The sequence below is a fragment of the Carettochelys insculpta genome, chromosome 9, assembly GCF_033958435.1.
Source record: "Carettochelys insculpta isolate YL-2023 chromosome 9, ASM3395843v1, whole genome shotgun sequence".
NCBI lineage: Eukaryota > Metazoa > Chordata > Testudines > Carettochelyidae > Carettochelys > Carettochelys insculpta.
In genome coordinates, this window is record NC_134145.1 from 32699898 (window position 1) to 32725515 (window position 25618).

A 25618-nucleotide genomic window follows, 5' to 3' on the forward strand; every position below is an offset into this window, starting at 1 on the left:
CGGCTTGAATTTTAAGAGGAACAGCCAGTTCAGACAAAGAAGTGCATGAAAAAAGGAGAATACTCCTTATCCCCTCAGGTTTTTTTTTTTAAATGGGGAAAGGCATTCTTCAAAGGATACTTCACGTAACTGGACATCCTTTTAAGATTGTCTTTGGGACTTCATAGTCTAGCAGCGTCCATCTGAGAAACAGATGGCATGCAACATTCATCATCATTCTGCACAATTTTAAACTACCAACTCGACCAATTACCTGAAATCTCTCTCTCCAACAGGACACTCTTACAAGAGAAAACTATAGCAGTTTAATTGAAAATGTGATTTATAACCAATTTATAGTCAGACTAGTTGAAAACAATGGAAACACCTATTCTGGCATAAAACTAGCTTATTAGGATTTAAGTTGATAAATAATCTATTTATGCTAAATAAACAAACAGCTTAAAGTATCCACACAGAGATTTCCATCATTCTACATCAGCTTAAAAAAAAAAATCAATTTAAACTGAACTAAAACTTCCTCATTTAGACAACACTGTAACTTCTTCAAAGTTCCATGCCTTTGAAAAAAAACAGAACAGTCGTGGGTTTTACCACAGACTATAAAGCAAACTGCCTGGTGCTCAATATCATTTAGCTCTTTAAAAACCACAAAAAAGTTAATAATGGATACACTATCTTCAGATACTATATAGCAAAAACTGTAGAAAGATGCCCTCCCCAACAGAGCTACTTATTGTGCTTATTGTTGAAGACAAGGAATTCTCTTCTTCTTTAAAACCCAATGAAGGATGGAGGGGAGAGTCTGAGTTCCACTCTTCTTGTGCCCTAATCAATAACTCCCCTGTGTTTACTCCATCAGAGGCCCAAGTATTTTCACTGAATCTAACTAACTGTGAAAATAATTTCTTCATGAAACTGTAATGGGAATTATATAGCTATTCCACCCCGTTTTAAACTTAAACAGCTTTTGCATGTCTATAAGCAAGCCCATCAGTGCTCAAAATTAAAAACCTGAGTCAATAACTGTACATTTAATGCTGTCCAACTCTTTAGCATTTTTTCAGTTTGTGTGTTTTCTCGAGGTGACTGAGAAACTTGAAGCAAATATGCTTGATCATTACTATGTTCACAGTTTACGAATACAGTTAGCTATATGCACAAATCTGATAATATCCAGTCATTCATTACATAAAAAAAATTCAGAATGCACAGTTATTTCAAAATGGAAAATATTACTACCATTGTTCAAAATCCCGTTTATTCAACTGCTGATGCTAGCATTTTGACACCTGTTCCCGCCAATTGTTTTTTTGCTAGAGAAGACAGGTAGGATGCTCAAAGTCATCATCATCTTCTGACAACCCAGGTCAGCTAAATGGAAACAGCAGAGACAAGTTTCAAGATACCACCGCAAGAAAACATTGCTAACTCAAAAGCTTTTAAGTACTGTTTTGTGGTAGCATCTAATCTAAAGATGAAAGGAAAGATGCTGCACTGAAACCAGACGAAAAAGCACTGAAACAGAGTTTTTATATTTAAAATGCCTCTAAGTCATACAAATAGTATTCTGGATTCCCTTTATCTAGTTCCATTCCATTAAAAAGATTTTTTTGTTTTGATGAAATTAGTGCCCAATTAATTTTTGCATCCTTTCTGTCATACATGATATGAGAAACAGAATGTCACTTTCTGATGCAAGACAAACATCCAGTTTAAAAAACTTCAGAGGGATGGCTGTGCAAATAATACATATATTAATATTATGACACTGATTGCAAATCTGGTTATTACTTATGAATATTTCTACGTCACATCACTTTGCTACCTAACTGACAGATTTGCAACAACAGCTCTGATTATAAGTCAATGTCATAGCATTGTCACACTGTACTGTTCCTCTATGCACTTTGCTTAAACTCTTCTCCAGTAAGGGAATTATGCATTCTCTCTTCATCTAAGTGATCCATTAGCAGCTTTTCAAGATTTATTTTCTCTGTCTAATCACTCCACTTCGGCAGTCTTCAAAATCAGCTGCATCATGTAATCCTAATAGTGAAGAATTTTATGCAGAAGGGTTAAATTAAATTGTGGAAATCTTGAAGCATCTTACACATCATAGTGTAGTAAGAGTCCTATGTTTAAAATTATTTCACGTCTTCAACTGAACCAGTAATTTTGAATCTACTTTTTTGGAAAAAATATTGTGAAGAATTTCTGATATAAAGCTACCTATCAACTATAATGCCACTATGGAGTTTGAGAAACACAACTAATGTGTTAGGGTTGCCATATTTGAACTTATAGAGAACAGCCCTGACAGGGAGCATATCTATATCAGTATCTATCAACTCACATTGTATTAATGTATGAGATCATAAAAGTAGATTCAAAATTATTATAACACATTAGTACAAATGTGTGTTGGTGTCCTCTTTTTTGAAAGTTCAAATATTCTAGCCCTACAACCATACAAGTGATGCTCTTGGGTGTTCAGAAGAAATGGTTGCCTTGGTTGAGTACACAGGGTTTTCAATATGCTCCTAACTGCCACATTTCATGACATAGCCCTCATAACTAAATTAACAGCTAGCATATCAAAGTATAGCTTTTCACTATTGTGAAATTTTGCTTAAAGTTTAATTTTTGTGCAAAGCAAATGGGCACCTAATTAAGCATATTTTAATTCATGGCCCATCTTGTCATCTTACAGCTTGCAGGGCCAACAAAGCATGCCTTTTCAATAGGCCTAAAACACACATATAAGGCATATGAAGAAAGAAAACATTTTGAACAAGTGGCACAAGCGCAAAGTGGCTTCAACTTCAAACAAAATCTGAGCCCAAAACACACAATTTTAGACATCGGAACTAGTAACTTTTTCTTCGTTATTGTGAGTCATCTGCATACTGTGAACCATGTGCTGTGAAGACAGTGCCTATGCCACCAGATCACAGCACACTATTCTCAGACTCCACACAGGGCCACAGGCTGGCCAGCTTCAGTAACAATGACATATGTTTTGCTGACCTGTCGGTTTCAGACAAACGCTAGAAAAGACTTAACACCTCTCCCAGCTGGGGACGCCACTCTATGCCACCATGACCATGCACCCAGCTGGGCACCGGGTGTAACCAGCCCCACTGCACAATTGTGCCAGAGATGGGCACCACTTAGGCAGAACCCACCACGCTGATTTCCACACGCGGGGCACTGGGCCTGCCAGTCACACCAGGGTGACCCCGGCTGCCCTACAGCTTCTACATCTTCCTATCCCGTCCTGCTGCGGGCCCCCAGCGGGCAGCAGCACAGCCAGCCGGGACCCGAGCAGCACTCTTCGGGGCTTTACCTCTGCTCCCCGCGGCCCCGCCGGCCGGAAGCCCGCGCCCCTGGGCGCCACCGGGCTCCCCCAGCTCCTCAGCGCCCGGCAATGGCGGCGGCCCCGCTCCCCCTCCCAGCTCCTCGCTCACTGGCTGCGCCACTTCATGTGACCGAACAAAACCCTCCTCGGCACAGCCCTTTGTGTCCGGCCCGGCCCGGCCGGGGCAGCGGGGAAGCCGCCCGCTCGAGCGAGGCTCCTGAGGAGCCCACTCAGCCCGGCCGCAGGGCCGCCTCCCCCGCCTCGCCTCCCCGCCTCAACGCATACCCTGCGAGGGCGGCCAGGGCCGAGTCCCTTTGCCGCACCAGCTCGGCGGCGGCGGCGGCCATGTTCCCTGATGCGGCAGGATGGAGGGGACACCCCGAATCGCTAGAGCAGACGGGTCGTCCTCACTGGGGTCCCCGCCGCTGCCAGTGCCCGCGAGATGCGCCCGCGCGCTGCGCGCCCTTCCCGCGGAGAGCTGCCTTTCCCGCCCCTCCCCCACTGTCAGTGCCGGGGGGGAAAAATCCATAACGGGAAACTCACGGGCTCGCCAGGGTGTGCGTCACACCGCGGTTACGTCCCACGCTCCGCGTCATGACATCACCACGCAGGCTTCTCCTGCCCTCCTTCGGGGAAGAAACACGCATGCGTGTAACTTTCCCGCTCCAACGACTCCTAGACCCGTACGGTTGCCAGAGACCGGTAGCGGCCCGAGGTTGGAGGAAGCAGAGAGGCGTCCAAGGGCTACTAGGTGAAGCTGCTGGCGGAACACGTGCCCTTGGGGGCCGGGGCTGCCCAGCACTGGCTCGACCTGGGTTCCATTAGCTACGCTTCAGCCCAGTGACTTTCAGAATCGGCCGTCATAAAATTGTTCCGAGGCCCCGCCGTCACTGACGCAAGGCTGCCCGCCCAGCGGGAGAGCGTCCGCCCCTAGCAGCAGGGGACGCGCGGCGGAGCTCGCCTTTGGCGCAGTGCCTTGTCTGCGCACGCTGAGGGGCTGCAGCGGCGATACGGATGTAGAATCCCGTTTAACGGGTTAACCGGTCACAGGGCAGGTTTAAGGGTGGGAGGGGCTTGAGTAACCTCCCTTTCCCCTCCCTGCCCAGCGCACTAGGGGCCCGGACTCCCCAGACGCCCCGTCCGCCGCAGACAGGAACTGTTCCAACCCCGACTGGAGTGCCGCCGCCCATGGATCCCCCGGCAGGGATGGAACAACCGCCTGCTGGGGGAGGGGGGAGCTGCTCCAGCCCCTACTCGTTAACGGTAACTGGCAAGTCTCATTAATAGAGGATGAGGCTACTAGTTAAACATTAACATCCCTAACCTGCACGTGGGGGAAGGGCAAATTTCGCACCTGGCTGCTGTCTATGGGGGGTGGTAACTGAGCCCCCCAAACTGTCCATGGAACTCGCACGGTTCCTGACCTCCCTCTCAGCCTGAGAGTACCTGCTATATAAGAATAGGGTCCCTTGGCAGGCCCACCAGCACGGGGACAAAGGGGACAGCTAGCCCAGAATCTGGCTTTCAAAGGGGCCCAGAGCTCCAGCTGCCACTGCTGCTACTTTGGCAGTAGCAGCAGTTAGAGGTCCAGACCCCTTTGAACTGCCACATTAGCATTGCTGCAAGGAGAGGGCCAGCACTGTGACATGGAGGGCACTGAGGGCTGACTGCCCTTGGCCCTGCCCCTTCCAGGGGTGCAGAGCTGGGCCCACCTCCCCACTTGCCTTGGGGCCCCATATTGGCTCTTGGCACTGCTGTCCCTTGGGAGCCAGAATTACCTGCCCTCCATCACACTGTGGTATCCTCTCACTTCAACTGGTAAAAACCAGTTACATCAGCCATACAAGCTGAGATGCTGAAGTTGGAGTGAGAGACAGAGGGTTAAGTCCCTTAGCAGGTTGTTTCCTGCTCAAGTGATATTTTGTCCCTCTCTTTTGGCTTGTTCTTTGTCCAAGTATTTTACAGTTCCCAGGGCAGTGGTGTTGGAACAGTTTTTATAGTGGAAGTGCTGGAAGACTTTTAGATGAACTATAAATTCTGTACATGATGAAAACCACTTCCAGTCAGGGGATGAAACCTCAACACCCTTAGGTTCAGGAGCACCATATCAGATAGTGGTCAATGGGACTGACCTGTGCATGTTGTGATAGTGGGCGAGTAAAGTGAGGGCATGGACTGGAGGCAAAGTGAGGACAGCCACCTCAGCAATATTACTGAGCATGCTCAATACAAGCAGCAAATTGAGGAGTGTGGAACTGACCTGTCTGCACTCCCACACACACACCTCGCCTCTTTTCATTCAGCTCTAATGCTAGTATACCCTGACATGTTGTGGAAAGTCACTTCAGGGACACAGGTTAGGCTTAAAATTTTAATGGATATTTTTACTTCATTACTAACTCTGTGGAGAGGGACACACACGTAGTCAAGACTTCTGGGCTCTGTCTCAGCTGTAGGAGTGGTGTGGGGTCTGGTGGGTTACACTAGGGAGCAGATATACCTGGGATCTATAGAAGAATGTCAGAATGCCATACTGTGTTAGACCAATGGTCCATCTAGTCCTGGATCCTGGTGTCTTCCAATAGCAGCCAATGTCAGGTGCTTCAGAAGGAAAGAACAGAAAAGGTAATCACCAAGTGATCTGTTCCCTGTCACCCATTCCCAGCTTCTGGCAAAGAGGATAGGGACACTATTCCTACCCATCCTGGCTAGTAGCCATTGATGGGCCTACTCTTTCTGAACTTACTTTGTTCTTATTGGAACTCTGTTACAGTTTTGGCCTTTCCACTATTCCCTGGCAATGAGTTCTACAGGTTGAGCCCAGAAATAATTTCTTTTATTTTAAATCTGCTGCCTATAAATTTAATCGAATGAGTATATAATACTACTACATTGAATTTTTTCACACCCAAGACCTCTAACATATCCTCACCACCCAGTTAATCTTTTCTTTTCCAAGCTTCTTAATTTCTTCTCATATGGAAGCTGTTCCTTACAGCTAATTATTTCTACTGCTCTTCTCTGTACTTTTCTGCAAACTTCCATATATCTTGTTTTAAATGGGGTGATCAGATTTGCATGCATTATATAAGATGTGGGCATACCATGACTTTGTATAGAGGCAATATGCTATTTTCTAACTTCTTATTTGGTCCTTTCCTAATGATTCCTAATATTGTTAGCTTTTTTAGATTGCCACTGAATACTGAGCAGATGTTTTTAGGGAACTATCCAAAATGATTCCAAGATCTCTTTCTTGAGTGATAACTGCTAATTAGGATCCCATCAGTTTGTATGTGTAATTGGGATTATACTTTTCATGTGCATTATTTTGCATTTATTAGCATTTTCATCTACCATAATGTCGCCCAATCACCTAATTTTGTGGTATCACTTAGCAGTGAGCTTTGGAATTAACTATTGTATCATCTGCAAATTTTGCCACCTCACTGGTTAGTCCTTTTTCAAGATCATTTATGAATAAGTTGAACAGCACTGATCTCAATACCTACCCCTGGAGCACACTATTTATTCCTATCCTTTGTTTCCTATCTTTTAAGCAGAGTACATGGCAATGTTTCCATGAGCATCTAATGATCCTTCAATCATTTGAATAGCAAGCCCTTTTTTTATCTTAATCATCCTGCCTATAAGGCAAAGCTCTGGCAGCACAAACTCTGTTGCAGTTAAAGCACGTGTCTTATGCCAGACCTTAAGCAGACCTCATGTACGAAATTCAGAGGTTCAATCTTTGGGGAGAAGTGTAGGGAGGAGTGGCACAGCACCCTTAAGCTTCCACCTAAATGGCACCCCTGCATGAGTCTGTGGGTGACAATTTAGACAATTAATGAATGAGCTAAACTGCATGTAACTAAACTCCAGCTTTAACAGATACCGTATTTAGTTAGTGCTTGCATAGCCCCAGTGAATTAAACTGTGTTTGTTTACAAAAGGGATGGGACATCTGCATTCCAGATCTGGCCCATGGCTTGCCTAGATCTGGAACCCAAGGCTTGAAGCTCCTCTCCCCAGCATGCAGCCCACAATGGAGTGGGAACCCCAAGCCTCTCAGGCCAGAGCCAGGCAAGCCAGGGCTGGATTCAGCTCATTGGCTCTGCCGGGAGGCAATTCTGCATAGCATCACTGCTGCTGTTCCCCCAGCCATGGAAAGGGGAGGGGGAGCGGCAGCAGCAATGGTGCCCAGAAGCTTTATCCCACCATTCTGATTGGCTGGAATTCCTGAGAGTAGTGGAGGAGGGTGCAGAGACATTGTATCTGAGGGTGTTACACAGATAAGCTATACACCTATTGCCAAGACCCTGTGCCCCTAGACAGCTACTACACTTCCCTCCTGCCCAGACCCGCACTACCACCCCTTAACAGCACCTTCCCTTCCAGATCCCACACCCTTCCTCCCACCCCGACCCCATGCCACCAGCCCACTCCTGTACCATCCCTCCTGCACAAACCCCCACCCCTCTCCTGTACCTCCTCCTGGTCAGACCCCCATCTCCAGCCTCCTACTGCACCCCCCTCTTGCCCAGATCACCCACCCCAACCTACTCCTGCACTCTACTCCTGCCCAGATTACACAGCCTCAGACCGCTTCCACAACCCCTCTATTCACAGCCTGTTCCTGCACTCTCCTTTCCACCTGATTTACAGGGTTGAAGCAGGTAAGCATACCTCTTTCAGCTTGCCTCATCTCAATTCTGAGTAGAACTTCCTTTGAAGGTGGACTAACAGTTTAGCCTCCATAACCTACCAACCTCCTGGTGGGAGAAAAAAAAGTAAGCTTTCTTTGAAAAAGAAAATTGGCTGTTTTTGTAAATCTCTGTCATGAATGAATACTTGTCAAGAGTTCACAGGGATCTCAGCAGGGGGGCAGTCAGACAAGTCAATGAGAGGAAGAGAAACTCTTTTGAACTGAGAACAATTGCAGTCTGAGGGGTCTTTGTGTGGCTGATGCAGAGGGGACAGAGAGAAATGACTGCTACTAAGCAGTTGGAATGAAACCAGTAAATATCTTGGCTGTCTCATAATCAGCCATATATATGTAAGTAGAAGGGAAATATTTAGTTAGATGCAATCAGAATATTTGTTATTTTGAAACTGGTGTGGAGTTGCTCTGGTTAAAGATTTCTTTCCCCTATACTCTGTAACTTCTAAGCTGAATCCCAGGGAAGTAATTCTCTGTGCTTCAACCAAAATCTTTGAGTGTTTTCTCTTGTTATGCCAACAAATTACGTTTTTTATAGGCAATGATCTGATCCCTGTGTCCTAGAGAAGAGTCTGTGTATATTCATGCTTTAGAGTAGATTGAAAAGTCAGCTATCAGATTACAGCCCTTTGTTTCCAAGCTGTCTCCTAAGGGAAGGTTAAGAGCTGAGGGCTTATCCTGCAGGGAGACATCCCAAGAGTGTCTTCCTGGGTCTCATTTCCCCCCCCCACCTTGGTAGTGACAGCTACCCCTCCCATGCCCCCAGGGTCAGAGAATCTGTGATCTTGGGGAGTTTTTTAAGCAACACTTTTACAGGCAAGGTAGTTTTAAGATTTGGTGAGCCCCACTTTCTGCACTCAGAGTCTCAGCAAGTGGAGGCAGCCCTGACAATCTCATAATTTTAAGATTGTTTGATTTTTACAAGCCTTGAATCATTATTTTTAAACTTTTCAGTGTGACAATACTGTGCTCTGGCTTTGGGAAAAGAAGGGATAACTTTCAATCTCTGCTGAGTTAGGTTGAATTCAGACTGGAGGTCTACAGGGGCTGAAGCTCATTAATAGTACTCTGAGGCACCCAGGCCCCTGCTAAGTGTTGACAGTTTTGGATAGTTACACAAGCAGCTTTTCCACCAGCTGGACACACAAGTAACAAACATCTTACACACACTGCCTTCCATCTTTTTTTTCAAATAATCCCTATAATGGGTGTTCCACCCTATTCGTAAAGGAACAGTTTCAGTTAAACAATCACTACAAGTACAACAGAACTGTTAACACCACGACCACATTTATCTCTAAATATATTATATTGCAACGTAAAATCATTTCAACAACTATTTGAAGGTCATTACACTTGCTCAGACATATTACCCTCCAGGATCAGTTGCCAGGTGTGAGCCCACAACTTTGAACTGTATAGCACAACTCCTCTAACTCTAGCTATAGAAATAACACTTGGGGAAAAGATAATTAAACTTCAAGAGAATCAGCCCATGGAGGGAAAACATAACACACTTTATCACTGTTACACTTATCTGTGAATTAGAATGTTTGGTACAGTAAACCCTTAATTTACAAGGGGGTTGCATTCCTGCAACCCCTGCGTAACTCAAATTTTTGCACAAGTCGGGGAGAGGGAGATGGGAACTAGGGTGCCACCTGCCTCCTGGCTCCCCTGGGCTTGCAGGAGCTGGGAAACTGACCAGCCCATCAGGACTGTTCAGTTTCCTGGCTCCCAGAGTGGCAGGGAGCCAGAAACCATAGGCAGCCTGGTTCCCAGCTCCACACTGCTTGCAGGACCCAGGAAACTGACCAGCTCATGGCTGCTTAGTTTCCCAGTTTCTGCCAGTGCAGGGCAGCTGGGAACCAGGCTGCTACAAACCAGGCTGCTGCTTGGTTCCCAGCTCCCTGTCGCTTGGGGGACCCAGGAACCTCACTAGCCATGAGCTGCTCAGTTTCCCAGGTCCCTCAAGTGGCAGGGAGCTGGGAACCAGGCAGCAGCCTGGCTCCTGGCTCCCCTCCTCTTGCAGAGCCAGGAAACTGACCAGGGCAGCAGTCTTGGTCAGTTTCCTGGCTTCAGCCAGTGGAGGAGAGCCAGTAACTAGAGCAGCATGGCTTCCAGCTCCCCTCCATTCCTTGGAGCCAGGAAACTGATCAGCCTACCAGGCTGACAGCCAGGCAGCTGGGGAAAGGCCGGAAGGAGAGGCACTTTAAGCCACATATTTCAAGGGTTTACTGTATTAATATTTTTGGGTTGTAGTCTAAATTTTACCAACTCCTACAATTTTATCATGTGTGATAATATTTGGCTTTTTTTCTAAAAGCCTCAGCTCAGCAACAGCAAAAGGAACTCATATTTTTAAATAAGTTATTAGCATCCATATTTGTAAAAGAAAAACCTGGAAAATGTAGCCTGAGTATACTTTCCAGACAGAAAAAAGAGGAAGCTTTTTGTTTTTTGTTTTTTTTTTAAATCTCATGATTTTGAGATTTCTTGATGTTTACAAGCCATGAATGGTGATTTTTAAACGTTTCAGTTTGACAATACTGTGTTCTAGCTTTGGGAAAAGGGTGGGGGTTAAAATCACTAGAATTGTCCATTTCCAGCTGTATGGCTGTTGGGTCTTGCCCACATACTCCATCTCTTACTGATTGCCATATCTGGAATCAAGAATTTTTCACCTTTCTCTGCTTATGACGTGCAAGCCACTTGCAGGTTTAAATGGGTATACGTGGTTGATTCTTTGTAATTTAGTATCTCTAAATCATGACTGGAGGACTTCAGTAACTTAGCCCACCAGTAAGGATATATTACAAAAGTAGGTTGTGAGGTTCAATGGTATGCAATGTTCAGGCAGTCAGAATAGATGATCATGATTGTCTCTTCTAATCTTAGTCTATGAGCCTAAAACAAATTAAGCTCACTCATAGTAGAAGAAAACATGTGATTAATAAACTAATTTTAATTTTTAATGCATTAATTTTTGTAGCTGGAATCACAGCGGGAGAGTTGGAACAGCTCTTGGCTGAAGCATTTTGAATGAAAGAAGATTGCAACTGTATCCTTCTAAAAAACACTGCAAAATCCCCTATGCCTAGAGGGAGAAACTTTATAATGATATTTTTTAAAATTTATATACCACCTTTCATTTCCATAGGATCTGAAACACTTCATTAACTATATGAGCACAGCTTCCCCACTGTAATGCAGCTGCTCACTGCATCATTCTTTGACAGTCTACGAGGGTATTAGCACTGTTGTCACTACCTTTCAAAATGAACAGAAACTCTTAGATAACATCTTCACTTCCAGTTTATTAGTTCCATCTAAGCTAGAGTGAATTCAAATTTCCATTTTCTTTCCACTAACTGCTGCTGTCTGCCCTCTCATTCATATTTGTATTTTGGGATAGCTGTTATTGAGTAAGCTGGACATGCATCCTATTATTTTGATATTTATTCTTTGCAGCATGCAAATATAATAATTACAGCTAAATAACAAGCACTAAAAACAAAATAATTTTTCTTACTCTTAACACTAAAATACTGACATGCTTGTTTTGTCTTCAGGAAAGCTCACAGCAGCAGAAAATCTGTCTGATATGCCACTATCTTCTGTTGTGTTTCTTAATTGTAGGGAGTTGGTTTTTGATCAAGACAGTTAATTATGAATATAGCTGAATTTTTTAACAGTAATAAAGCTCAGAGAAGCTACAAGATCTTTTAGAATATACAGTGTGACGTATATACCTCCAATGTATGAAAAGCGACACCTTTGTAATAGAAACTTGAAAAAAGTTACTTAAAAGAAAAACTAATCACATAGGCTACGTCTACACGTGCCCCAAACTTGGAAATGGCCACGCAAATGGCAAACTTCGAAATGGCCACGCGGGTGGCCGCGGCGCTTCGAAATTGACGCGGCTTGCCGCCGCGTGTCTCGTCCAGACGGGGCTCCTTTTCAGAAGGACTCCGGCTACTTCGAAGTCCCCTTATTCCCATGAGCTCATAGGAATAAGGGGACTTCGAAGTAGCCGGAGTCCTTTCGAAAAGGAGCCCCGTCTGGACGAGATGCGCAGCGGCAAGCCGTGTCAATTTCGAAGCGCCGTGGCCGCCCGCATTCTAATGAAGCGCTGAATATGCATTTCAGCGCTTCATTAGTAAACTTCGAAATGGCCATTTGCGTGGCCATTTTGAAGTTTGGGGCACGTGTAGACACGGCCATAATTTTAAGAAGATTTAAGTAGAGCATCATGTGCTTGTGAAATAATCAGCACAATGGATTAGTATACAGAATTTCAATGTATTGGTGGTCATTATACAAATTGATGAAGAAAAATAGGTCAAAGACATTGGGAATATAATGTATCCTTTAGTGGAACAGAAGAACTGACAGGATAGAGCTGCACAAAAATATCAAAAAAGATTGAGAAAATCAAAGCATGTAGTCATTAAATTGAAATGGTAGTAATAGAACATTTTCTTTCTGGGACTAACCTTTCTGTGCAAATACAGGGGTCATGTCAGCCTTCTCTCAGGGCTCCTGAGCTTGTCCATACCTTTGCACCCACTCACTAGAAGACTCTTTCCAAAGGCTATAATCAAAGCTGAATTAAAAGAGATATTTTTATTAGTAAAGAACCCTAAAGTTCTAAAAATATAAACAGTCCAGCACTTGTGTTCATTGATTGTCAATCCCAACAAATGTACAAGGTGGGGTAGATTGGAAGACTGGAAGTAATCAGGTTAACAAATGTTCCACTCTGGACACTGATTTTTCCCTCAGCTGGGGCAATTCACAAGGTAGCAAGCAGTGGCAGCAGCAAAGAAGTGCAGTAGAGACAAAGAAATAAGACAGGTACAAGAGAAGAAGTTTTTTCCTTTCTGAGGATTGTAGTGTTTTGGTGCTATAAACAAGTTGCTATCACCCCACATCGAAAATGTCTTGCATTTAGGATTTAAAGGCAAAATTTGTGTTACATTGCTATACTTTTCAGTATGTCACATATGGGAGCATAAAAGGCTTGATTAAAAGCTCATTGAAATCATTGTAAAGACTTCCATTGACATTAATGAGCTTTTGGTTAAGGCTCAAAAAAGAAATTTAGCAATTTTTTTCTTGTAATTGATATCTACATACTTAGAGCAGCTTTAAAATAATTTCTTCACCATACTGATATTCATGTGATATATGTCTGCTGAACTTCCATTAGACAAAATAAAGGCTGAAAGATCTGAGAGAACATCTGAGGGAGTTCTTACGTTATTTTACTTTGTTCATAATTTTACTTCATCTAAGCAGTCAAGGTGGAATTGGTTTCCAGAAGAACATCCTATAATGGTGAGAGAGAAATGAGCAGACATGTCCACAGGATAGTCTTTCAAAGTCTATTTTTATTTGCAAAATGTAGATAGTTCACTGAATAAACATCAATAAACAGCAACATTAGCTCCACTTTCAGAATTCCAGTGGGGAAAAAAAAAGCTGTGCTTGAACTTCAAACAGTTCTCAATGCTATGACAACACAAAAACCTGCCTAACTCTACCCCACAGCACATTAAAACTTATAAGAACTTACGTTTGGCTTGGCTGAGAGAAATGGTAACCCTTTGTCATTAGCCCTTTGTCCCCAACTCCACGGAACTTTAGCAGGTAAGTTAATGTTGACCCACCTACAAGCTGTGGGACTCCCTTGAAGTAAAGTTCAGGGAGCAGCAGCCAGTGGTAGAGCCCTTGAGCTGTGAGCCTATACCCATGCATTAGGCCTCCAAGCAGGTGGTGCTGGCCTCTATAGATCTGAAGCAATCCTTAAGTTGAGTGGCTGAAAGGCCTGCTGCTTCCCTTGGGCCCAGGGGACTAGTCTCACTTCCGCAGAAGCATTTGAATGAATTTCCATAAGAAAAAACGTGAGTTTCCTATGACCTTGTTGGGAATGGCCCATGTAAATGATTATTTGAGTCCTGGAGAAGAAGCTATAAAATAAAAAATATTGAGCAGTGGTTCCAACAATATTTTTAACTAAATCAGAACAGAAACTGACATGAGTAAATCAGTGCAACACAGTATGGCTATGTCTACACTACAGCAATGTGTTAACAGAAATTACTGTTAGAAGTGAGTCAACAAAACCTCCGTTGACAGATCACATCCACACACAAAAGTGGATCAAAAAAGCAAACTGCTCTGTTGGCAGAGAGCAGCCAGACTGCTCAGCCCTCTCTCAACAGAACGGTCGACCAAAAGTACAGCAAACAGGGCTGCCAGTCACCTGGAAGCCTTGTCTTTCAACAAAGGGCCCCCTGGAGTGTCCACACAGCGTTTTGTTAACAGATTCTGTTGAGAAAGGTGTTCTGCCTCATGGGGGTGAGGCAGAAAGCTGTCAACAAAAATGCCAAGTTCTGTCAACGTTATGTTGGCAGAAAGCATTTTCGGGATGGACTCCCTGAGTTTTGTCAACAAAACACCTATTTTGTCGAAAAACTCTCAAGTGTAGATGAAGCCTTTAAGTATACTTTAGATCTACTATAAATCAGAGTAAATTCATGCAAGGTACTCGTATACTAATTTCAGAGTATACATCAATTTCTGTACTGATTTTGTCAATGTTATATTTTGTGTGTGTAGACAAGGTCTAAGTATCAAGAATAATTCAAAGTTTATTGAAGTCACTGAGGCTACATCTACACTAGAGAGTTTTGTCAACAAAACTCATGGAGTGTCTACACACAAAATGCGTTTTGTCAACAGTCTTGTCAACAAAACTCAACACTTTTGCCTAAAGCTTTCTGCCTCTCCACGATAAAGAATAACACCTTTGTCAATAGGTTCTTTAGACAAAAAAGCCATGTAGACATTCCAGGGGGCCCCTCTGTTGACAAAAAGGGCTTCTGGTTCACTAGGCAGCCCTGTTTGCTGAGCTTGTGGTCAGCCATTCTGTCGAGAGAGAGACGGGGAGTCTAGTGAGAACGGTGTGGTTCAGGGGAATCACTCATTGACCCAAGGCAAAATTCAAATATATTCACCCCATTTTCAATCATCGTGATAAAGAAGAGGCAAGTAAGTATTTTGACTGAGTTGCTACCTTTTCATGTCAATTTTGCAAGACTGAAATAGTGTACTGGAAATTTTTACCCACAAATATATTCATGCTGTTAAAAACATGCATCTTCAAGGGATGTTTTAATTTATTGTTTTTAAAGCATTTCACAAAAATCCACATTCTTGCGTAGTGCAGCAGAAAGATCTTTGATGCTGCTATTCAGTATGAAAAATGGAAACATTTCTCATTTAGGCTTGAGTGAGAAAGGAACAAAAAAAATAAGGGTTGCATTAGTAATAATTAAAAGACATGGGACTGCTTGCTTGAAGTCAAGGCATGGGTTATCATCTACCCTGAAACAAGTAATATGCCCAGTCACATCCAAGATCGTTTAAATATCTTTGTCCCTGATACAGCAAGATTCGTAGCACACCTAACTTCAAGCATGCAAGTTGTCCCATAGAAGTAGTTTTAGTATCTTGAAAAATAGCAGTATAGCTAAATGCTGTTTTACAGCCAGGTGTGGTAGGTGGGAGGAAATCAGAGTTGTTCCCACAGAGAGAAATAACTGATCAAGTTAATAAAACAGAGCTTTCAAAATAGTGGATGGCAGCCCTATAGAGCAGCAGTTCTCAAACTGTGGGTCAGGACCACAAAATAGGTTGTGACTCCATTTTAATGAGCTGGACTGATTTATCCCCATCAGTTTCTGTTTTAGTTAAAACCAGAGCTGGCATTAGAGTTGCTGGTGCCTGGGGGTGAAGCCCAAGCCCCACTGCACTGGGCCGAAGCCCAAGGGTGTTTGCTCTGGGTAGCAGAGCTCAGCCTTGGCTTCAGCACCGAGTGGTAAGGCTCAGGTTGCAGGTCCAATCACCATCTGTGGCTGAAGCTCTTGGGTTCCAGCTTTGGTCCCGCTGCCTGGGGGTCACTGGTAATTTCTGTCATCCAAACGGGGCCACACTGCAATGAAGTTTGAAAGTCCCTGCCATAGAGGGAAGGCTGAAGTCCAAATGCTTGGATGCTGAAAAGTGGGTGGGTCCCAGACCATGATCTCCAATCCAGCAAAATATATACACAGCAATTAAACAGCCCCTTAGCCAGAGCTCTACAAGCCTCAGCCAACTGACATGGGCCAGCTAGGGGTATTTACAGAGCTGCTGGCAGGGGGACCAAAATGAACAATCGCCTTGGGTCTTTTAAATCCTCCCTAGAACCCCACGCAGCACTCAGGGCTGCCTAGGGGGATTCATGGTATAGTCTCCACCCTTCCCATGCCCTAGCCCCACCCCTACCTACCAAGGCCCCACTCCTTCAAGGGCACACACTCCGCACCACATTGGCCAGGGCTTGATGTCTGTTACCAGCCCTGGGTATTTCATGGCAGTGAAAACATACCAAATTCTGCCCTCCCGTGTGGGACAGGACAGCACTAGCATACCTGAGCACAGAACATGGTCTGCAGAATCTTAATGTTCATTGTGCAAGAGAAGGAAAAAGTTTAGTGTGACTTTCACATCTCAGGCTGTTTGCCCTCCTCATAGAAGAAAACATTTTGCTTTCTAACATGTATTCTAATACGCCATTGTATCAGGTTGCCAGGCATCTGGGTTTTGATCAGAGCACCTCGTCAACAAAGGATCATGGTGGCTCTGGTCAGCACTGCTGGCAAGGGTGTTAAAAGTCTGGTGAGCAGTGCAGTAGGACTAAGCCAGATTTCCTGCTTGATGTAGCTCTGTGCAGCTGCTGGAAGAAGTCAGCATTTCCCATCAGCTCCTAGGTGAAAGGTGGACGTTGCACACCTACCCCACCCCCCCCAACATGCCACCTCTGCAGCTCCCATTAGCCAGAAACCATGGCCAACAGGAGCCATGAGAGCAGTACTCATGGGCGCAGGCTGCTTGCACCAGGCCGAGCTACCTGGCCATGCTTCTGCCTATGGGTGGACATGCTGGCTACAAGGAGACTGTCTTAGCTCTGCTGAGCAGCCAACTGGGAGCTGCCTGAGGTAAGTGCTGCCTAGCCAGACGCCAGACTCTGAACATCCTGCTCCAGTTGGAACCCACACCCACACCCCAACTCTCTCCCAGTCCTCACAGCCCTACCCATAGCCCAACTCTCTGCCCTGATCATAACCCCTCCCATACCCCAATCCCCTCACAGACCTCACACCTCTACTCACACGCCAGCTCTTGGATCTACCATGGAGTCCCCTCCCATAAGAACATGTATGCCCAGCTGTGGAGCCCTCACCCCTTCACACATTCCAACACCCTGCTCCAGCCCACTGAAAGTGAGTGTGGGGAAGAGCAAGCAACAGAGAGGGTCTGGAGTGAGTGGGGGCAGGACCTCAAAGAAGAGGCAAAACGGGTGTTTTTGTACAGTTAGAAAGTTGGCAATCCTAAGCCATTAGGAGACAAACATGGGAACTCACAATGCCATTGAACTGTATTTTATATTCAACACTACAATCTTATGAAACTGCAAATTTCAGGTCATGTTTTAAACTTCAGAAAGCATTGTCTGTTCTCAGTGAACCAAATCCAGCCCTGGCATAATACCATTGACAATGGCTGTTAACTTAAATGGAGTTGTACTGGGGATGGATTTGACCCAATGTTTTGAATCACAGACTGTAGATGCAGAATTTAATAATGTAGTTAGCATTGCTATAGTAAACACTCTCAGACACAAAGATGTGCATTTCATTAATATTTAAAACAAACTTTGTGAGTACATGAAAAATGAGTAAATGGAGGGACACGTGGGTGTGCAGAACATGGGTATCATGAGAAAACTGCAACTGCATCCTAGCTGAAAAGGAAAAAAAAAAGGCATAAAATGAATGACAGAGGTGCTGTGCAAAAGAGGCTCTGGAGATCCTGATATGGTTTGTGAAAATTATGTATTATACACATAAAACCCAACCTGCAGACTTTCAAACTCCACACGCAAAGAGCATACTAATTGCAAATGAGATGCTCAACTCCCCAGCAGTGTTCTCTCTAATCTTCTTCATCTGGGGCAGAATAACTTTGTTATGTGCACCAATTCATGTGTGAATGTGCACCACCAACAGAAACACCTGCTGCTCACTCCAGGTGGCTGTGGGCCCTCACCTAATCAGCAACTGAATCCCTCCTCAGTCACTCAGCACTCAATTTACATGGAACACTGCCCTCCAGGTGTTTGTAGTGTTATATACTTACTGCTGGTTTAGAATGTGTTCTGGTCAGCAACAGCTGTGACTGCCATATACTTGTTCTGGCATATTTATAGATCTGCTGAGTAATAAGTGTTTGAAATCGAGAGTGTAACCCCATGACCCAAATACACTCTTTGGGTTGTCTATGCTTGAAATGCTACAGCAGTACAGTTGCAATTGTGTATCTGTGTAGCATATCAGTGCATACATTACTAATGTCAACAGAAGGGGTTTTCCCACCAGCATAGGTAATCCTCTGCCCCAGGAGGCAACAGCTAAGTTGACTGAACAAATCTTCCATCATCCTAGCACTGTTTACACCAGTGTGAATTTTTCACATCCATGAGCAATGCAGCTGGGTTGACCTAAGTATTTAATGTAGATCAAGCCTTTGTTTGAAAGAAATACAAGTTGTTTGGCCACTCTAGAATTACAATGAAACACATTCAGTTCTACCTCTCTGATCCATCAAAGGGATCCCTGTGTGCAGATATCAACTCGTGAGCCCCTTTGTAGGACTCAGACGTCGTAGCTGCCTTCACTCAGTGCTATTGAGCAGACTATGTCAATAGTCCCTCAAATCCAGTGATGGTCTTGTCAGCTTGTCCTCTGGTCTGATGGCCTAGCTGCAATCTGTTATCTAGAAACCTGGTGCTCCTGAATTCTCCCAGCCCAGGGGCTCGCAACCAAAACATCAAGAACCCTTTTTTAAATTCAGTAAAAAACTCAGTAATTCAAGAGCTGCAATGCATGTGAATACGAGACGGTCCTTAATAAATAATGTTACACACAGTGCACTGAACATATTAAAGGGGAAGTTATCCAAAGTTTTGAGATCACATATTGTTTGCTATTTAGATATAAGTTGTTCATTGTTGGGCTTTTAGATGTTCACCAAAATATTGAAAATAATCAGGTTTTTGGTTTTTTCGGCTTGGTTGGTTGATTTTTTTTTAAACTTTGCAATGATAGCATTGGGTACCACAAATAAGTCCTTTAAGAGCTGCATGTGGCTGTGGAGCTGCAGGTTCCAGACCCCTGTCCAAGCCAAACAAAGGGCTGGGGGGAAAGGAAAGATAAGGGGACCTAAAGGCCCCATCTCCATTAGGTACTAACTCATGGCCCTGGGGAAGAGGAAGAGGCAAGGTGTACCTTAGTACTTCCTGATACACCAAACCAGCCTTCCCTAGGCCACCTTCTACCTCTCGTCTCTCTTCAGTTTGAGGCATGGTCACAACACTTCCTCCCTATACATACCATATCCCACCACACCAAAGAGTTTCCAGTCCCTGTCAGTAGGTCAGTGAGTCAAATATGTACACCCCAGTGTTCTTTCTTCTCATGCACAATGAATAATAAGATTCTGCACACCATGTTCTATGCTCTGTTATGCTGGTGCTGTCCCATGAGGGAGGGCAGAATGGGTATATTTTCACTGCATTTAATCTTAATTAATCTCACTCTGCAAGGTCCAGTTATTCTTTCTTGACAGGGAAAAGGATGAGACTTCTATGGGTCTTACACACAGGCCAAACCCTTCCCACACAGATACATAAGTGCCCACTCTGTGGGTGCTCCAGAGCTGGAGCACTCACAGGGAAAAATCAGCATGTGGGGATGCTTTTAGCTCATGTGACACAGGCATGTGGCTTTAGCCCCTAAGGTTGTGGGTTCAATCCCACCTTGTCACAAGATGTTATGCAGTATGGGGTCACTAGTCTTTACTCCCCTATCCATAGTCAGATGTGACTTTTATCCAGGAAGTAGAACAGGTTTATTAGGAGACAGGGACACAGAGTAGAACAGACTTGTTGGCACAGAAAATCAGAAGCAGTCACTACAATCCATCTTGGGGAGAGAGGGCCCAGAGAAGGTGCCCAAGCTAGGGTCCTGGCCCTTCTTCCTCCCTCTCAAGTAAGTCAAGTCTCCCCAACTCAGGTGTTCAATTCCAGTTCAAACCAACCAGGCCCTTCCTCCCTCCTTTGTCCTGATTCCTGGGAAAGAAAGGTGTCACCTGGTTACCTAGGTTATGAATGGCATGGAGGCCCACCATGTATGTATCAAAAGTCATCACACTGAAACTCCCATCACTAACTATGTATTGATTCTATGCCTAGAGAAACAGAGTTAACCAGGTGGGTGCCTCAATCTCATATGCTGCAAACTTGTTTTGTCCTTTAAGACGTAAGACAAGAAACCGTCACCATCTCCTTTTAGGCAGATCCTCCAATTTTAGAGCACTATCTGCAGTTGCTCAGGGGCAGAGTCCTTTTGGCCTGCTTCTCTCCCTTAGCCTTTGTGTGTAGTCTGTAAACCTCATCACATAACTATAAAAGCACTTACAAATATACATCTAGATACCTTGAAAACCTGAGTCATTAAATACTTGTAAATGTTTTGAGGCTACTGGATTGAAAATGCTACAGGAAAGTAAAATAGTGTATAATTGTAATGAAAAAGGAGGTGTGACTGATGTAGTTAGTGTACCTACTCCATTTTCAATATGGACTGTCAGTAGCAAAATACCAAGATTAACACAAAGCCAAAGCTGAGACAATGAAGTGGTGTGGATAAGGTGAATATAGAAAACAGTGGGTACAGGGTTAAAAATAGGGCTTGGATGGCAACAGGTGGAAGGATCTTCGTTTGTTTGTTTTCCCTTCCCCCCATTACTTCAATTGTTGGGTTACTCCCTTTTTCCAATATCAGATTGTGTTTATGCTCTAGACTTTACATATTTTTTTCCAAAAATGGAAAATCTCTCACACTTTAAAATAAATTTAATATTGTATTTGTCCAAAAATCTTACATGAGTAGAAAGATCTCTGAGAGGATATTAATTGCCAGCTGCTTATCACTGATGACTAATCTCAGAGACAAAACTCCTGTTTAATCTTTAGCTCTCAGCAATAACCCTTCTCTTTTTTGATCAAGTGTTTAATTTTCTTGAAATATTTCCTCTGACTTTAGTTATTATCGGAGAAGATTTTAACTTTACCCCAACTCTTTAATGGCTAAATCTTGCATATCCACTGTTTCAGAAAGAGGTATTTAAATTCAACTAAGTAAATAGTTCAGGGATTTGATCTTGATAGATAGCTGGAAAATTTCAAATCAAATTGAATCAAAACAAAACTGAAACTGCATTTTCTGTCCCATATCCAAATAGTGTTTTATAGTCTCAAAAGACCTGTAAGTCCATTGGGATAAGAAATGAATAGTATTATAGAGACTATTCTGGCACCATTACAGTTTTTATACCTTTGAATGACAGCATTGTATATGAAAACAAAACAGCAGTCAAATAGCACTTTAAATACTAACAAAATAATTTATTAGGTGGTGAGCTTACATGGGACATACCTACTTCTCCAGACCAACTCTGTTACTATTCAGCGTTGTATATGAAATTAGTTAACTGATTATTTCATCTGTAAATGGTAAATCATAAAGAAGATATAAGAAGCAAAACAAAGGGTTGTTTTACTATTAACCTTACTAAATTCCCCACTGAAAACAGATATTTTAAATTCTCTTAATTTTTTATGTTAGAACTTTAAGGAATGAGGAGAGCGGAAAACAGTATCACCTCTGCAATTAGTAAAGCTAATCCTTTCTGCACATGTCCCACATTCTGGGTGACTATCTTTTTCATAAGGTTTAAGGAGCCCCAGACATTTTCCACAGTTACTTTGTCTCAGAAATAAACAAACAAACAAATAAATAAATAAAATGGGAATTTTAGATTATGGACAAACATTTAATGTATACAGTCCCACAAATCTGTCTGGAGTTATGAAGCTAATGATATGTAGAGGCAGCATTAATTTTCCCGAAGTGTAGACGTGCCTTGACTGATAAGGGTATTAGTAATTCAAAGTTGGGCTTTGACAACTGGATTCTGCTCTGTTAATCATTTCAAATGCCACCAAATGTCTCTCAGTGTTAATATTCTCATGAAAATTGACCACTGGCAGGTACAAAGTCTGTCTGATTTTGTCAACAGCCTCCACTTTGTCTAGTAGTTTCATCTTACCAGTGAAGCTCTATTTTTTCATGAATCTTGCTTTTTAAAACTGTTTGATTCAAAAATTACATTATATGCACAATCATCGCATCAGAATCTAATGTGCTAATCACCGAGTAGTCAATGAATTCCACATTTATTACAGATACAAAACTTCTGATAATTCATAGAGACACCACTTTCAATAATGACACTCACCTTTCCTTGGAAAAGATATTTGAGATCCACAGATAAAAAGTGCCATGCATGAACTAAGTGTTCATTTTATCATTATTTAGGAAGTTTGTTGGCTTGCAGACCCCAGAAATCCCATCCATTATCATGCAAGAGGGATAGGACAAGGTGGAAACAGTGCTAGATGTAGGCCAAAAGGAAGCAAAATACCTCAAAAGTCTTTTGTTCTATTGCTCCTGTGAGTGCAATAGATATAAGGCAGCTCTATAGCACTTAGTGCTCTGGATGCACAGAGCAAAGTGCATGGCCATAGGATACAGATGTGGACAGATAAAGAACCACACTATATTCTCTTCCCTCTCCTTGAGCAGAAGAATTGTAAAGGTAAGCACAGTTTGGCTTCTCAGGTGCTCAGATACTATGGTGATGAGCATGTAAGAACCTATACAGAACAGAATAATTTACAGAATTGACAACATATTATAACCATGGTGGCTCTCAGGGAAGTTGCAGTGAATTCCAGTCTAAGCAGCACCAAGTATCAGTTCCTTTGGTCACCCCTCATTCATCCCGTTTCTTATTATTGGGTAAAAGCCTGGTATTCCTGAAGTGAGGATACAGCCCATTAATAGGGAACAATTTGATGAAATCCAGCCTCATTCTTTCACTTCACAAATTGAACTAGCTTTGTTTTCCTGGATTTCTATTCTTTATAGGAGTGATTGACTGCAAAAGCACACAGTTTGAATCGCCTTCATTTTGCGGTGCTTACCAAAAGGTTGTGCCAGCAATTTATCTATTCAGCCTGAAATAAAGAGTGTCTGCTTCTTTCAGTTTCCCTGGCCAAGTGTTCCCCTTGGCCATGTTTGCAGTCATACTGTGGCATTTCAGTAAAGAGTGCCTTGTAGAATCAGTGTATAACCTGCCTAACTGTGAGGTTGTAGATCAGCATAGTGCCATTGAGTTAAGTGAAGTGCCATTTGCATCAGCTAAGAATTTGGCTATCTGTGCATGGATAAAGAGGTGGGCTCCAGGGGGATGGAGGGGCAGTTGTTTTCCTCCAGAACCTCTGCTGCAGTTAAATTAGGGCTGAATTTGGGAGGCGTTTGTTGAGGGTGGGTGGGCAAAGCATCCTCAACTTCCACAGAGGTCAGCGTGAGTGGTGTACACTCACCATGTCACAAGAGGCACCAAAGACCTTGCAGAATCAGTCTCTTACAAACAGCAATCATAATTCCAAAAAAGAATCTACCCCTGTGGATTTCCATCAGGGTCAGAGGGACTCCAGGCAGGCATGACAATCTCGGTGTGCTCACCCCTTTTCAGAACCAGGGTCAATGCTGGGGTCCCAAACTCTAGCCCTTGTCAGGCACATTACCCTATTGCTTCTTCCTAGAGCTAACTAGATTAATGTAATGGATGCAAGTATGTTTAGTTTTTAATGACACATAAAGACTCTGCCTGGAAGCTGTCAAGCAACCTTAGTGTTTAATTTAATGGCATGCAAACAGCGTATGCTACACTGCTTAAAATGGAACTCAGGTTACTTTTTCATTACTACTAGAGCAGGTGCTGCTTGAGATGAAAGCAACTGTCTCAGAAGAGCAAGTGTGACATCTGCTAGGTACTACCAAAAATAAATCTTTAACTTTCTCTCATACCTGCCAAACCTGCTCCAAGGAAATAAACTTAGGAAGTGTCACAAATACACAGTCACCTCTGATTTCAAAGGGAGAGCTGGTTTATTTTTTTCTTCAAGATCTTTTAAATAAAATGTGTGGAAGATGTCCTATGTAAACAAAACATTTCAAGGAAAACTTTGTCCATTTTACTGAAAAACAAAAGGACGTGTGGCTCAATATTTACATCAGGTATTTCTGCTCCTTTTAATATCTAATAGCATCTCTTGCTAGGCAATGCTCATGAAGAATAAAAAGACAATCCAAGTCTTAAAGTGCATTTATATTAGTGACATTTTTAGAGACTGATTGTGTAAGTCACACAAATAATAGAAGGCTATTATTAGGTGCTTTTCTCCCCTCATATTTCTGGAGTAAATATTCTATTTATCCTTTAAATATTTGCAACTGGCTTTAAGAGGGGATGACAGTATTTTAACAGAGACAAAAAAAAAACCTGGGACTCTGTCTTGGCTATTGCATTTAGGTTATACTAAGATAACCTAAAGTTAACAGCTAAATCACATTTTTAGTAATGTAAATGTAACACACTTGGTAACTTTACCAGACTGATCACTCACCTGCTTTTAGTACTCCTCATTCTTCATTCTCCTTGCCTTTGATTTCTTGTTCTTGTCATTAATCAGTTATGTGTAGGCATCTACTTAGCATATTCTACATGAAAATGTAAATGTTGGGGAAAACAGTAAGTCAGCTGTATGCAGCTCCCTTATCATGTGTACATTTGATTCTGACATGTCAAATACAAGCTTTCATAGCATTTTCTCAAAAACAAGTGACAGCATTTTTTTGTAACGTGCATTACATTTTTACCAGCAGGTGGCAGCTCACTATTATTTTTAATGAGTTTCTTTGTGAATAAATAGCTTAAAGTTGTAAACGTTTTGTAAGAATCTCAAGTAGAACTTAATTGTTGCCAGGGCTGAGCCCCGGCACTCTAGACTTGGCAGTTCATAGCCATGATACTCTGGGCTTGCTGCATCATTATGAATGTAAAAAAGTTGCTTGAGCCCCACACCTAAATGTTTGTGCCTGGGAACATTTTAATTACAAATTAAACAGTGGCTTCAATTTATTTATTTAAAATTTAATTTTTAATCATCCCCCCTTAAAGTTCAAGCCTACAGCCATTCCTTCTAAAGACTGTTGCTAACCGACCCCAAACATTAGTTGTGTGTGTGTCTGAGACTGGAGCTATCCAGCATCTTTGGGCTTTATCTTCCCACAAATAAACACCATTGCTTTTGGTCCTTCAAAGCACACTTGACATGCCTCTAATACTGTACTTGCACTAGGGATCTTGCACAATGCTGCCAACCCCCCTGTGGCTCTATTGGTGGGAGCAATGTGCACAGTGTGAATATATCTATGAGGCTATGTTTAGAATTGCTT

At 43.0% G+C, this 25618-nt stretch overlaps 1 protein-coding gene and 1 long non-coding RNA gene across 10 annotated transcripts in view; one reads left to right on the top strand and one right to left on the bottom strand.

Moving 5' to 3' along the window:
- The window catches only part of ZNF644 (zinc finger protein 644), an 86245-nt gene extending 82322 nt beyond the window's left edge, over positions 1-3923 (bottom strand). For 4 of the 9 annotated variants that reach the window (XM_075002289.1, XM_075002297.1, XM_075002295.1 and 1 more), the window contains exons 1-2: positions 3647-3836; positions 1243-1374 (exon numbers count right to left, since the gene is read on the bottom strand). The gene's annotated coding sequence lies outside the window, so the exon portion shown is untranslated. Of the gene's footprint in view, positions 1-1242; positions 1375-3188; positions 3222-3349; positions 3438-3646; positions 3837-3904 lie in introns of those variants that run through there. The other 5 variants (XM_075002291.1, XM_075002292.1, XM_075002294.1 and 2 more) reach the window with 5 other exon arrangements.
- Positions 3924-4003: 80 nt separating this feature from the next.
- Positions 4004-13307, top strand: LOC142017831 (uncharacterized). The gene is made up of 4 exons (XR_012646600.1): positions 4004-4112; positions 4468-4624; positions 11074-11142; positions 12887-13307. It is a non-coding gene; the product is annotated as an uncharacterized LOC142017831 (long non-coding RNA).
- The last annotated feature ends 12311 nt before the right edge of the window (positions 13308-25618 follow it).